A 12,238-nucleotide genomic window follows, 5' to 3' on the forward strand; every position below is an offset into this window, starting at 1 on the left:
CCTCTCGACCTACCATGCACAGGATCGCACTTCCTCTCCCACCCCAATGGTCTCAGCAGGCCAGCATGTCCTAGACACCATCCTATCCCATGCCCCACCCCATTCTTACCTAACCTAAACCCATTCCAGCCCTTCCAGAATCAAACCAACCCCATTGCAGATACCTGTACTATCCAAAAAGCAATGCGTGCCTCTATCCCTTGCACTCCTATCCTGAACAACAATCCCACTAGGAACTCCTATCCTAGCTTAGGCATATTGAGACGCGACCGCCTCAGATCCAGGACACACACCACCTCGCCTCTTCCTAACACAGGCCCAAGCAATAGTAAAAGCAAACTCAAACTAGCCACTCCCACCACATACACAACAGCATCGCCTGCTCAGCCTACTCTGCATTCTAGTGCCTCCTCCCCACGCACACTCAACAGAAAACCACATCAACCTACCACCAAAACAATCAAAGGTGCACTAATCAACGCAAGATCATTAGTCGCCCATGCCTTAGACATAGCCGACATCATCTCGCTAAATGATTTAGACTTCATAGCTATTACTGAGACCTGGCTTCACACAGCATCAGGTCCCACACTAGCGCTAGCCATCCCAAATGACTATACCATCTACCGCATGGATAGACAAACAGCCAAAGGCAGAGGAGTAGCCTTTATAGCAAGAAGCTCCCTTAACATAAGACACATATCTAACCAAACTCTCCCATCTGCTGAATTACTTGCCATCAAACTATACACAACTAACACAAGCACTATCAACATCCACCTTATCTACAGATCGCCGGGCCCCTTATCCTCATTTAACGATGACATAGCTCTCCTGCTTTCCAACAACACCAAACCCAATTCACAGATACTCATTCTAGGTGACTTCAACCTGGGCTACAATGACAAGAAAGATGACAAAGCAAGCACAGTCGCAAACACTATCTCAGAATTAGGACTCACCCACCACATCTCTCAACCCACGCACAACAAAGGCCGCACCCTCGACTGGATAGCAGACCTCAACTGCAACACCTCCATTCTATCCAACACACCCTGCGCCTGGACTGACCACCACCTTATCGCCTTCACCATCAGCAAAGATAAATAAACACCTACACGCCTTCCTAACGCTCCACCCACATTCACAAGAAACAGCAAAAACATCACCGTCGAGAAACTCATCCCTTTGCTCCAACCCATCATCGACTTCACACCTACCCTACACAAGCACTATCACCATCCACCTTATCTACAGACCGCCAGGCCCCTTATCCTCATTTAACGATGACATAGCTGTCCTGCTCTCCAACAACACCAAACCCAATTCACAGATACTCATTCTAGGCGACTTCAACCTGGGCTACAATGACAAGAAAGATGACAAAGCAAGCACAGTCGCAAACACTATCTCAGAATTAGGACTCAGCCACCACATCTCTCAACCCACGCACAACAAAGGCCGCACCCTCGACTGGATAGCAGACCTCAACTGCAACACCTCCATTCTATCCAACACACCCTGCGCCTGGACTGACCACCACCTTATCACCTTCACCATCAGCAAAGATAAATAAACACCTACACGCCTTCCTAACGCTCCACCCACATTCACAAGAAACAGCAAAAACATCACAGTCGAGAAACTCATCCCTTTGCTCCAACCTATCATCGACTTCACACCTACCCTCACCAACCCCACATAATTAGTAGACCTTTATAACACAAACATTCTTAAGGCCATTAACACTGTAGCACCACTCAAATTATGGAAATCCAAACCACGCGCGCACCTCAACTCTTGGTTCACACCCAAACTAAAAACTCTCCGTAAAAATAAACGACAATCCGAATTTGCCTGGAAACAGTCTCCTTCCGCTAATAATAAAACACTCTATTCCTTAGCCTCCAACATCTACAAGGCAGCAATCACCCAAACAAAAAATAACATGTATAACGAGAGAGAGAATTAGTATAGCCAAATCCAACACCAAAGAACTTTTCAACATCCTGAGAGACCTCGAGTCCCCTTCCCCCATACCAGACACATGCACCAAAGACATCTCTTGGTGCACCAACATACAAGAAACACTCCTTGGCAAAATTGCTATGCTACAATCCAAAATTGAGTCCAAGAAAGAAAGCCTCACCTTGACTAACAATCCCACCTCACCCACCCACACCACACGAACGGACAATAACAACCTATTTGAATTCTCCACCATCTCTACCAAGGAGGTTGAAGATATAATAAACTCTCTTAAACCTTCCAAATGTCAAGGTGACATCTGCCCAGCTCCAGTCATCAAAGACACGGCCATACATCTTTCCCCTTTCATCACCTCTCTTATAAATGCATCCTTAACATCCAGTACGGTACCCAATAACTTCAAGGACTCCTGGGTTCCAGCTGTACTCAAGAAACTCACTCTAGACCCTAGCGTCCCCACCAACTACAGACCCATTACTACTGTGCCCTTCCTGCTAACAATTCTCGACAGAGCCGCCTACTTGCTGATTCAGAACCAACTAGAGAAAAATAACTTGCTAGCACTAAGACAATCGGGTTTCCAACCCAAACATGGCACAGAGACAGCCTTGATCGATCTCAAATGGACAACCTTAAAGACAATTGCAAATTAGCCCTTCTTATCCTCCTCGACCTTTCGGCCGCTTTTTACTTGGTAAACAATGATATTCTCTGCAAACATCTAACCTCAGCAGCCAAGTTCTCTGAAAAGGCCAATGCCTGGATTCACTCCTTCCTGAATAATAGATCCATGAGGGTCTTTGCTCCCACGGCCGCCACTGAACCACCCTGTCACTTGCGGCGTCCCCCAGGGTTCCTGTGTTTCCCCCACATTATACAATGTGTTCACGAAAATCCCTTTTCGACATACTGAACCATTTGGGTGTCATCTACACGAATTACGCAGATGACACTCAAATACTCATCCCACTAACAGGAGACTATGCCACCGACAACACTGTACTCAACAACATTTATTCCATTTATCCAAGAATGGATGGCCAAACACAGACTTTGCCTCAATGACAACGAGACCGAGCTTCTTCTACTAGGCTCCCAATCCAGACTCAACAACCTCGACAAACTTTACCAGACATTCACCATTGATGGCAAAAACATCTCTGTCTCCAACAGTGTCAAAACTCTGGAGATCTACCTTGACTCCTCCCTTTCCTTGACTAGACAAATCAACGCCATCTCTTCCGCCACCGCATACACATGTAAGCTCATCAATGCCAGCAGACCCTACCTCTCGACCTCCAACTGTACTACACTAGCTAGAGCACTAGTACTCTCAAAAATAGACTTTTGTAATGCTCTCTACTTGGGTACCAGCCAAAAGAACATCAACAAGCTCCAGGTTATCAAAATAACGCACTACGATCAGCACTGAACATACCCAAACATGAGCACATCTCTGATGTTAGACGTTCCACTCATTGACTATCCATCCCCCAGAGAATCCAATACAAAACACTCTCCCTCACACACAAATGCTTATCTAACCAAGCACCCAGATATCTCTCTGAAAACCTCACGCTTCACATCCCATCTCGCCCAACCAGATCAGCCCAAACACAATGCTTAAATATCCCCAGATTTAAGCTCCAAAAAGCAGGCGGCACAAGCTTTACGGTGCTCGCCGCAAAACTCTGGAACTCACTTCCAGCCGATCTCAGATCCGAACCTTCCTTTCACCGCTTCAGACACAGAGCTAAAACATGGCTACTTGCCAAAGAAGCCCAAAATGCAAACTCAATACTAACGATCTAGCCACACAAATGCATATACTCAATTCTATGCAACCACCTGTATATATTGTTGAACATTGTCTTTACTATCTGTAACGCCTATTTTGTACTGTTTTTGCAACTTTGTAACTATGACAAGCACCTGGATGCCCCAGTGCCAGGCGGCGCTATACAAATAATAAACTAAACTAAACTAAACTAAAATGTGTTAGGTGTACATGAAGCAATATATATTACATAATTTACGTTTCACACTACTGTGAGTACCAATGGGGTTAGTATCGTAAGTCATTCCGTCATGAGGGACATTTTCTTCCAGCTACGTATATGTATCATATGATGTGACTGAACCCTACGGAAAGTAGTGTAAGAACATATGAAAAGGGATAGGTCTACAAATATAGTACCTTTTTATTTTTTAGTTCCTGACTGTCATTGAAGAAAAACACTTGGCCTAGATATGTCAGTGAACAAACAAAGAGGGAGCCAGACGTGTGATGTTATCAGTGATGTCATCAATGACGTTTGTGATGTCATGTTTGATGTCATGGGTGTTAGTCTTAGCAGTGCACTTTGGTGGTGCGAGTTATGGTTGCTAAGGTTACCATAACTGGCGAATTTCCATTTTTTGTTTTGCTTTACTTGTAACCATAATATGAATAGGTTGTTATTAGTGCAAAGTAAGTGTAATGTTCCTTTCAAGTACTTGTCACACTGAATTTGATAGGTTTCTCTTAGGGCAACTGAAACATATCGTCCCTTTAACAACACTTTCTTGTCAGTGAATGTCACAGCTTTTTAGTAGTGCAATTTACCCACAACGTCCCTTTAGCAATGTTTTTTGTGAGTGAATTACATAGGTTTTTACTAGTGCAACTTAACCATAACATCCCTTTAACAACTTTTTTTGCCAGTGAATTACACGGCCCGCGGCAGCGGGCATGTAGTTATGGTTAAGTTGCTAAACTCACTGGAAGAGCACTTTTTCGGCAGTTTAAAACTTTGCTCCCCCTGGACGAATCCTCACCAAACTTTGCAAGAAAAGTATATGGTCGGCTCTGAATATTTTTGCCAAGTTGAGTGAGGTTTCGTGCGGCGAGGGGCAAAGTTATGGGGGGTCCCAAAAAATATTTTTTCCATAGACTGAATGGGGAAAAACTTTGCGCACGGCTACAGGCTGAACGGCTGCACCGATTTTGACCAAATTTGCGACAGGAGCGGGGGCTTGGGTCAGAAAGCATGCTTTTGTGTGTTTGGTCGAAATCTGACCAGTGCTTTTGTTGCAAAGAACTGAAATGCACGTCCCAAAAAATGTGTGATATCTGGGACCGCTTCACGGACCCATTTCCCTGTTCGCTCCATGGACAGAAGTGTCATTGGCTCGCGGTACAGCGTGCTGTCAGTGAAGTTTGGATGCAGGTTGGCTGGAAGGAAGCGTGGTGTGCATCAACATTTTTGGGGAAAGCGCCATGGTGTATCGGAGGACAGTGCAGCAGCGGAAGGGTCTGGAGAATGTACCGTATGCAATGTGTTGGCTCAATAAGGGTGGATCAATAAGGGAGGGAACGGGTGGGGGAGAGAAAAGTGGTTCATGTGACATATTGTGTGGTGATTGGAGGCAACTGTCGTAATGGCCCCATAGCTTCTGCCGCGTCCTGTTTTAGCTGCAACCTCTTTTCGTGGTGAGTGGTGGCAGGGCAATTGCAGAACAGGAGTGAATTGCACATGACATAGGTTGGGTGGGAGCACGGGTGGCTGTGCGCTGCAGATCGACTGCAGTAATTGGGCACATGGTGGCATGCATGGGTGAATGAAGGTGCAGTGGGTCTGTGGAAGGATTAGACTATTGGGTGCATGGCCGAATGCCGTAGGCCATAGGGTGTAGGGCATGCACTCAAGAGGGTAGGGCTGCAACATACCCACTGCAGGAATGCATGTTTGACTCTGCATTCGGTAGAGGGTGGTGCTTGCAAAGTGTGGTGTGTGCAGATTGGTTGCAGTAGGGCCAGTGTTGCGAACAGAATGTGGGTACGTTGGCAGTGACGCAGTACTTTGTGAATGGAAGTGGGTACGCCATAGCATGTGAATGAAAGTGAACCGGGGTGCAGGAGAGAGTGTTTCGTTTGTGCATTATGTTAACTGTTGCAATTTGTTGCTGCATAGCTGCATGGCGGTGCGCAGGTTGGGTAGGAGTGCTGGTGGCAGTGGTGTGTATGTGGATGGTCGTAGTTGGTGACATGGTGACATGCATGGTGGCATTACGTTGCTGTGGGTGTGTTCAAGGCCTATACTGTGTGCAGATTTGTTGAAGTAGGCCCAATGTTGTGAAAATGTTGTGGTTAGTAACACAATACTTTGTAAATGGCTGTGAGTGGGGTAGTGGAGGCTATGGTATGTTTGTGGATTTTGGTAATTGCGACCTGTTTTCATGAATGGGTGTTTTATGGTGTGGGGGTGTTGGGGTGAGGTGCCGCTATCTATGTATGTTACGTTTATTTACAATGTTAGCTGCCCACATGGGCGTTATGTTAACTGTTGCAATTTGTTGCTGCATAGGGCCATAGCGGTGTACAGGTTTGGTAGGAGTGCTGGTGGCAGACGTGTGTATGTGGATTGTCGTAGTTGCTGACATGGTGACATGCATGGTGGCATTACTTTGCTGTGGGTGTGTTCAAGTCCTAGACTATTGGGTGCATGGCCAAAGGCTGTAGGCCATGCACTCAAGAGCCTAGGCCTTGAGGACACCCACGGAAGTAATACATTTTTGAATGTGCATCAGTGGGTGATGACGTGTAAGGAATGATTGTGGAGCACATTTCAGCCGTTATACGCCAGTGTTGCAAACAGAATGTGGGTAGGTTGGCAGTGGCACAATACTTTGTGAATGGAAAGTGGGTACACCCATGGTATGTGATTGAAAGTGCACAGGGATGCATGAGAGAGTGTTTTGTTTGTACATTATGGTAACTGTTGCAATTTGTTGCTGCATAGCTCCATGGTGGTGCGCTGTGGTTGGAGATGCTGCAGTGAAAAGTCACACAGTGTGGGCACTGGGTGCAGTGTTTGCATACTGTCAGTATGGTAGAGGGTATGGTTGAAGGGCAGCTTATATGTGCTTGGATAGTGTGCTGTGTTCCCAATGCTTGCAGTATGGGCAATGTTGTTAACATTTTGGGGTTAAGTTGGCAGTGACACAATACTTTCTGAGTGGAAGTGGGTAAGACAATAGTATGTGAATGAAAGGGGTGCCAGAGACAGTGTAATGTTTATACATTATGGTAACTGTTGCATGTAACACTGTGCATGTTCATTGCAGTGTGGAGGTTGGTTAGGAGTGCTGGTGCCAGTGGTGCGTATGTGCATAGTGGTAGTTGGTGACATGCTGACATGCATGGTTGCATTACGGTGCAGGGGATGTGTGCAAGGAGCACACCCACTGGAGCAATGCAGGTTTGACAGTGCATGAGGCACAGGGTGGTGATATTTGAAGAATGGGTGTGGAACACATTGTCGATGTGCTTCAGCACCACAAGTGAGTTGCAAAGCGTGTGTTGTGCATTCCATGGTTGTGGTGATAGTTGCAACATGCTACAGTATTTGGTGTGTGGCAGGAAATGGTGCAGGAGAGGTTGTGTAGTGTGGCCACAGGGTGCAGTGTGTACGTAATGTGCGTATGGAGGTGGGTATGGTTGAAGTGCAGTTTATAAGTGGTTGGTTACTCTGCTGTGTGCAGATTTATTGAAGTAGGCCCAATGCTGTGAATCTGTTGTGCATAGGTTGCCAGGGACACAATACTTTGTGAATGGCAGTGCGTAGGGGTAGTGCAGGCTGTGTTATGTTTGTGGATTCTGCTAAGTGTGACATGTTTTCATGAATGGGTGTTTTATGGTGTGGGGGAGTTGGGTAGAAGTGCTGCTACATATTTTACATTTGTGCATAATGTAAGGTGCCCACTTGCTTGGATGTATAGTGTTGTGGTGGGTGTGGAAAGGGCTGCAATGATGTGTGCCTGGCCAAAGGTGTGCTGGGTGCATTTTAGGATCTTTGTGGATGCTGCAATCGTGCATTCTTTAGCAGATGTTTGCAATCACACGGAACGTGTACTGAGAGTGTTTAACGGTAAATATGGAGTGGTGTATAGAAATGACAGTGTGCAATATGCAGAGGTTTTGTATGGGATTGCTGCATGCATGTTTGAAAATGTGACAGCACCCATTGGGGGAGTGTTGCAAAAAGTGACCATGCAAATGGAAGAAATATTATCTGAGCTCTACTGGGCCATGGCCCTCCTTGTAGATGGGAAAGCGCATGTGCACATCATGCCATTATGAGCAGGGTGGAAAGAGAAATGGAATTGTGGGAAATAAGCAATTAAGAGTTTAGGGTGTTAGTCCAGAAACGACCCTATAGTATGTATAGTATGTATATTATGTTGGCCGGAAACCAATTGCATCATGTGACAAACATTGCAAACACAGAATCGTCAATGTAACCAGAGGGCGTTCATTTTGTGAAAATATCTGCCATTTGCTTTTTTCCTTTCTGTCAAAACGCTTTGCAAATGTATTCTATGATTCCAGCTCATACATGGTGCGAGGCCACAGCCTGCATGTTGAAAGATCAACCCAGACAGGAATGCCAAACGATACAGAAATACATTGTTTTCATCCCTCACAAAGTCCTTGGAGGCGAGCAGAAACTGCATTTAATCAGCGGCCCAGGTGCCGGCCTGTCTTACAAACGCTGTAGCAATAGGCAGTTAAAACATGATTTATATTCTTTTAGCGGTACTCCTCCACAGAGACTGGTATTTTCTGCCTCAGAACTGTCTGACCCTTGGTTCATAAATAGAAACAGATAGATAACCCGCTAAGGAATGTGTCTCTCTTACGAACATGATATCCTTGCTGAACAAGAGCTTTATGTTCTCCATAACAAAAAAAATGTCTCTGCAACTGTTGCTAGAATAAGTATATTTAGACTGAATAGAAACTTGTTATAATGTGTCATGGGCTAGGGTTCGGTGATTAGCCGGGATCGAAAGGTGTTCGGGGGGCCCCTGTAGATGCATTATGGGCAGTTTGAATTGCCTTCTAAAGATTGCATGTTATGTATATATATTGTTGGTTGAGCGTTGCGCGTTCTCTTGTGTCTCACGAGGTCTGGGTACACACGTTGCGAGACATTAGACCCCAGTCGGCCGACTGAGCATACTTTGAAATAAACCAGATTTCTTGGCAAATCGAACCTCGTGTCTATCGTGTCACTAGTATATGGTTATTGTGCCTTAGATTCCATATGCAGGGTCTTTATGTCCTAGCAAGGGCATGGTTTTCAGGAAGGGGCAGTACCATTTCGTCCCAATACTGTGTCGTGAGGGTGGTTGAGATGGAGCGACGCACAGTGTTTATCGTCAGTGATACCTTTGTGTGTCATCTGCACAGGTGTTGTGTGCAAAGAGGCGTTGCTGGTAATTTCAGGTCGGAAGGAGTGGACGCTTTCTGGGCCTGTCAGTTTTTGCGGGATGGTTCGCCTTTGCAGATATGTGGAGTCTATCACGAACGTTGACTTTGTCGTGGTGCACTATGGAAGTCAAGATTTGGGTTACATGTTGTGAACGATTAATCCGTCACCTGAATAGTTTGCTGACCGCAGTGATGCATATTTTTCCTACTGCCAAGGTCGTTTTCTCATGCATTACACCAAGAGGAGTATGGATCCATGACAGTGTAATTTGTCCCCAGCCAGAGGTCGGAAGGTGTGCTATAAACAGAATTATGCGTGAGTTTATGCAGACTGCTGGCATGTTCCCACCCACTATGAGATCATGAGGTTGCAAAATATGCAGTTGTTCCGTAGAAATGGCATTTATTTGAGCGCCATTGGCAATGCCATTTTCTTTTACACTGTGCAAGAAGCATTTACCAGAATGTGGTAAAAATGTGAGGAGAAGCAAACAGAAACGCATATAAAGAGAAAATACAAAAAAGTTGCTCGCACGGACGTCAAAAAAAAAAAAGTTGCTTGCATGGATGTCAAAGAAACTAAAAACTTTATACATCTACGATGGAAGACTGAATCCCCTACCCAGTTTGATAGTGTTTACCCCCGCCCCTCACTATCATGAAAAGGTAGTCGATTACGCTGTACTTTCAGGATTACACGTGCCACATCCTTGGTGGCTATGTGGATGTATGCGGATGGAGAAATCGTGCATACTTTCATTGTGCTTTGGAATGGCACGACATTTTTACTGTAAATGTGTAACGGTACATTTCAAGTGTTGTACAGGAGTGACAGTGTTGGATGATGGTGGCTTCGATGCGATTGGTGGATGCGTGTGTGCCTATTTATGCGTAACCCAATGAAGTAGAGCTGCAGAGAAGATAGTGCAAAGGGAAGATGGACTGCTCCAGCTTTACAGGGGTGCGGCCCTGACGCTACTTTGGGAGGCGCATGAGCCAAAATCTGCCCTTTACACCACCTTGCCCAATTTCCATGGCAGTGTGGGGATTAGACAATCAGGTAGTGTGGGTGTGGCTAACAGGAAGGGGAGGTGAAACTGTTGTACATTATACTCTGCGTACTGAGGGTGGCTGACATGGTGAAATGCATTGTGTTGACTGTAGGTGATCCCTTTGTCATAGACCTGCACAACTATGCCATGCAAAGAAACTTTGACCGCAGTTTTGGTTTGGAAGGAGTGAACCCATTGTGGAACGCTATGTATGAGTGCAATTCCGCCGATATGCATGCACTTTGCAAAGACCTCGCCACTTTTCCAGTAGTAGATGTTACCGTCATCCATTACGGCGGCATGCATATGGGTTACCTGGCTTGCTTATATTTGTTCCGTAGACAGAGGAGATGGCTGGATGTCGTGAGGACGCTTTTTCCACCGCCAAGGTGCTTTTCTCATCCATAATACCACGAAGAGTATGGCCCACTGCTCATGGATGTTGTTCCGAGCCAGACGCTGGAAGGTGTCTCATCAACAGAAACATGTATACTTTTTTGTCCGCTCGTGAAATTTTCTTCTGCTACAATGACCTCATTAGTTGTGGAAATGCAGAGTTTTTCCAAGAAAATGGCATTTTGTTGTCACCCATTGGCAATGCTGTTTTGTTTGCTCATCTACAGGATGCGGTGAAGAGTTTACTGTACTAATGTGAGCACAAGAAAACACAAAAGCTAATAAAAAACAAAATAAAGGTGTTTCTGTAGAAGCATCTGAACAAAAAAAACAACAGTCTCTTTTAAGAGTCGCCCCTTACCACGAAATCACCCTACCCTTGTTGCAAGTTATTCTCTTATGCCCGCATGCAGCACGAAAGCCACATCCGGGGATTTTGAAGATGGTGGCCACGAAAATGGAACTGTGGGGATTGTCCAATCAGATTCTTAGGGTGTGCAGCAATAGGAACAGGGACTCCTGCTTCACTCAGGCCGGGCCCTCGACATACTTGGGGACCCACATGTGTCACATTTGGTGCTTCTCAGCATGCTGTCTTATGGAAATGGTACTGTAGTGATTGTCCTATCAGGTGGTGCTCAGGGTGTGCGTCACAGGAAAACCCGCCAATAGGAAGAAGGACTCCTCCTGCTTTACTGGGGCGTGGCCCTCACGGTCATTGGGGAAAGGCATGGGGCACGTTTTGCACTTCTCACCGTGGTGGCCAATGGGAATGGGACTATGGCCTTTTGTCAATCAGGTGCTCTGGGTGTGCATCACAGGAAAGTGCAGCATTCACTTTTTCAATTACTTTGTGTACTGTGGCTTAGCACACATGGCAAGACGCACAGTTTTCATCGTGGGTGATGGCTTTGTGGAAGATCTGTGCGTGTATGCCCTCCAAGAAGACTTGCCTGGCAATTTCGGTTTGGAGGGAGTGGACGCTTTGTGGTGTAGTGTCGAAGCGTGCTGTTTTGGCTAACTGCTTGTAGAATGTCGACACGTGGCCTCTTCAGCAACTGTACATGTTGAGATTGTGCACTTTGGAGCCTTCTTTTTGGGTTACATGCCTTATTCCTGTATGTTCCGTCAACTGAAGATTATGGTGAAAGCAATGCAGCACATTTTTACTACTGCCAAGGTGCTTTTCTCATGTATAGCCCAGAGAATAGTGTGGAAGTATTCAATTGATTCCTGTCACCAGCCGGAGGTCGGAAGGGGTCTCATCAACAGAAGCATGTGTGACTTCTTGAATGCTGCTGGGATGCCCTCCTGTGAGAATGAGAACATTGGTTCGCGATACATACACCTTTTCAAGACAAATGGCATGACTTTGTCGACCAGTGGAAATTAAATATTGATTCACAATCTACAAACTGCACTGAAGATCCTATTGAAAGAATGTGAGCTGACGTTGAAAACACATATTTACTTATGAAAACCGCAAGAACCACCACAACTAACGACATCTGCTCCCCTGGTTGAAAGTTATTCCCCCACTCCTGCG

General features: G+C 45.7%; 1 long non-coding RNA gene across 3 annotated transcripts in view; it reads right to left on the minus strand.

Annotated features, from left to right (window-relative positions):
• Positions 1-12,238, minus strand: part of LOC138471906 (uncharacterized) — a 124,818-nt gene that overhangs the window by 61,003 nt on the left and 51,577 nt on the right. The gene's annotated exons all lie outside the window — the stretch shown is intronic.

The sequence above is a fragment of the Ambystoma mexicanum genome, chromosome 8, assembly GCF_040938575.1.
Source record: "Ambystoma mexicanum isolate Mex_15411 chromosome 8, UKY_AmexF1_1, whole genome shotgun sequence".
NCBI lineage: Eukaryota > Metazoa > Chordata > Amphibia > Caudata > Ambystomatidae > Ambystoma > Ambystoma mexicanum.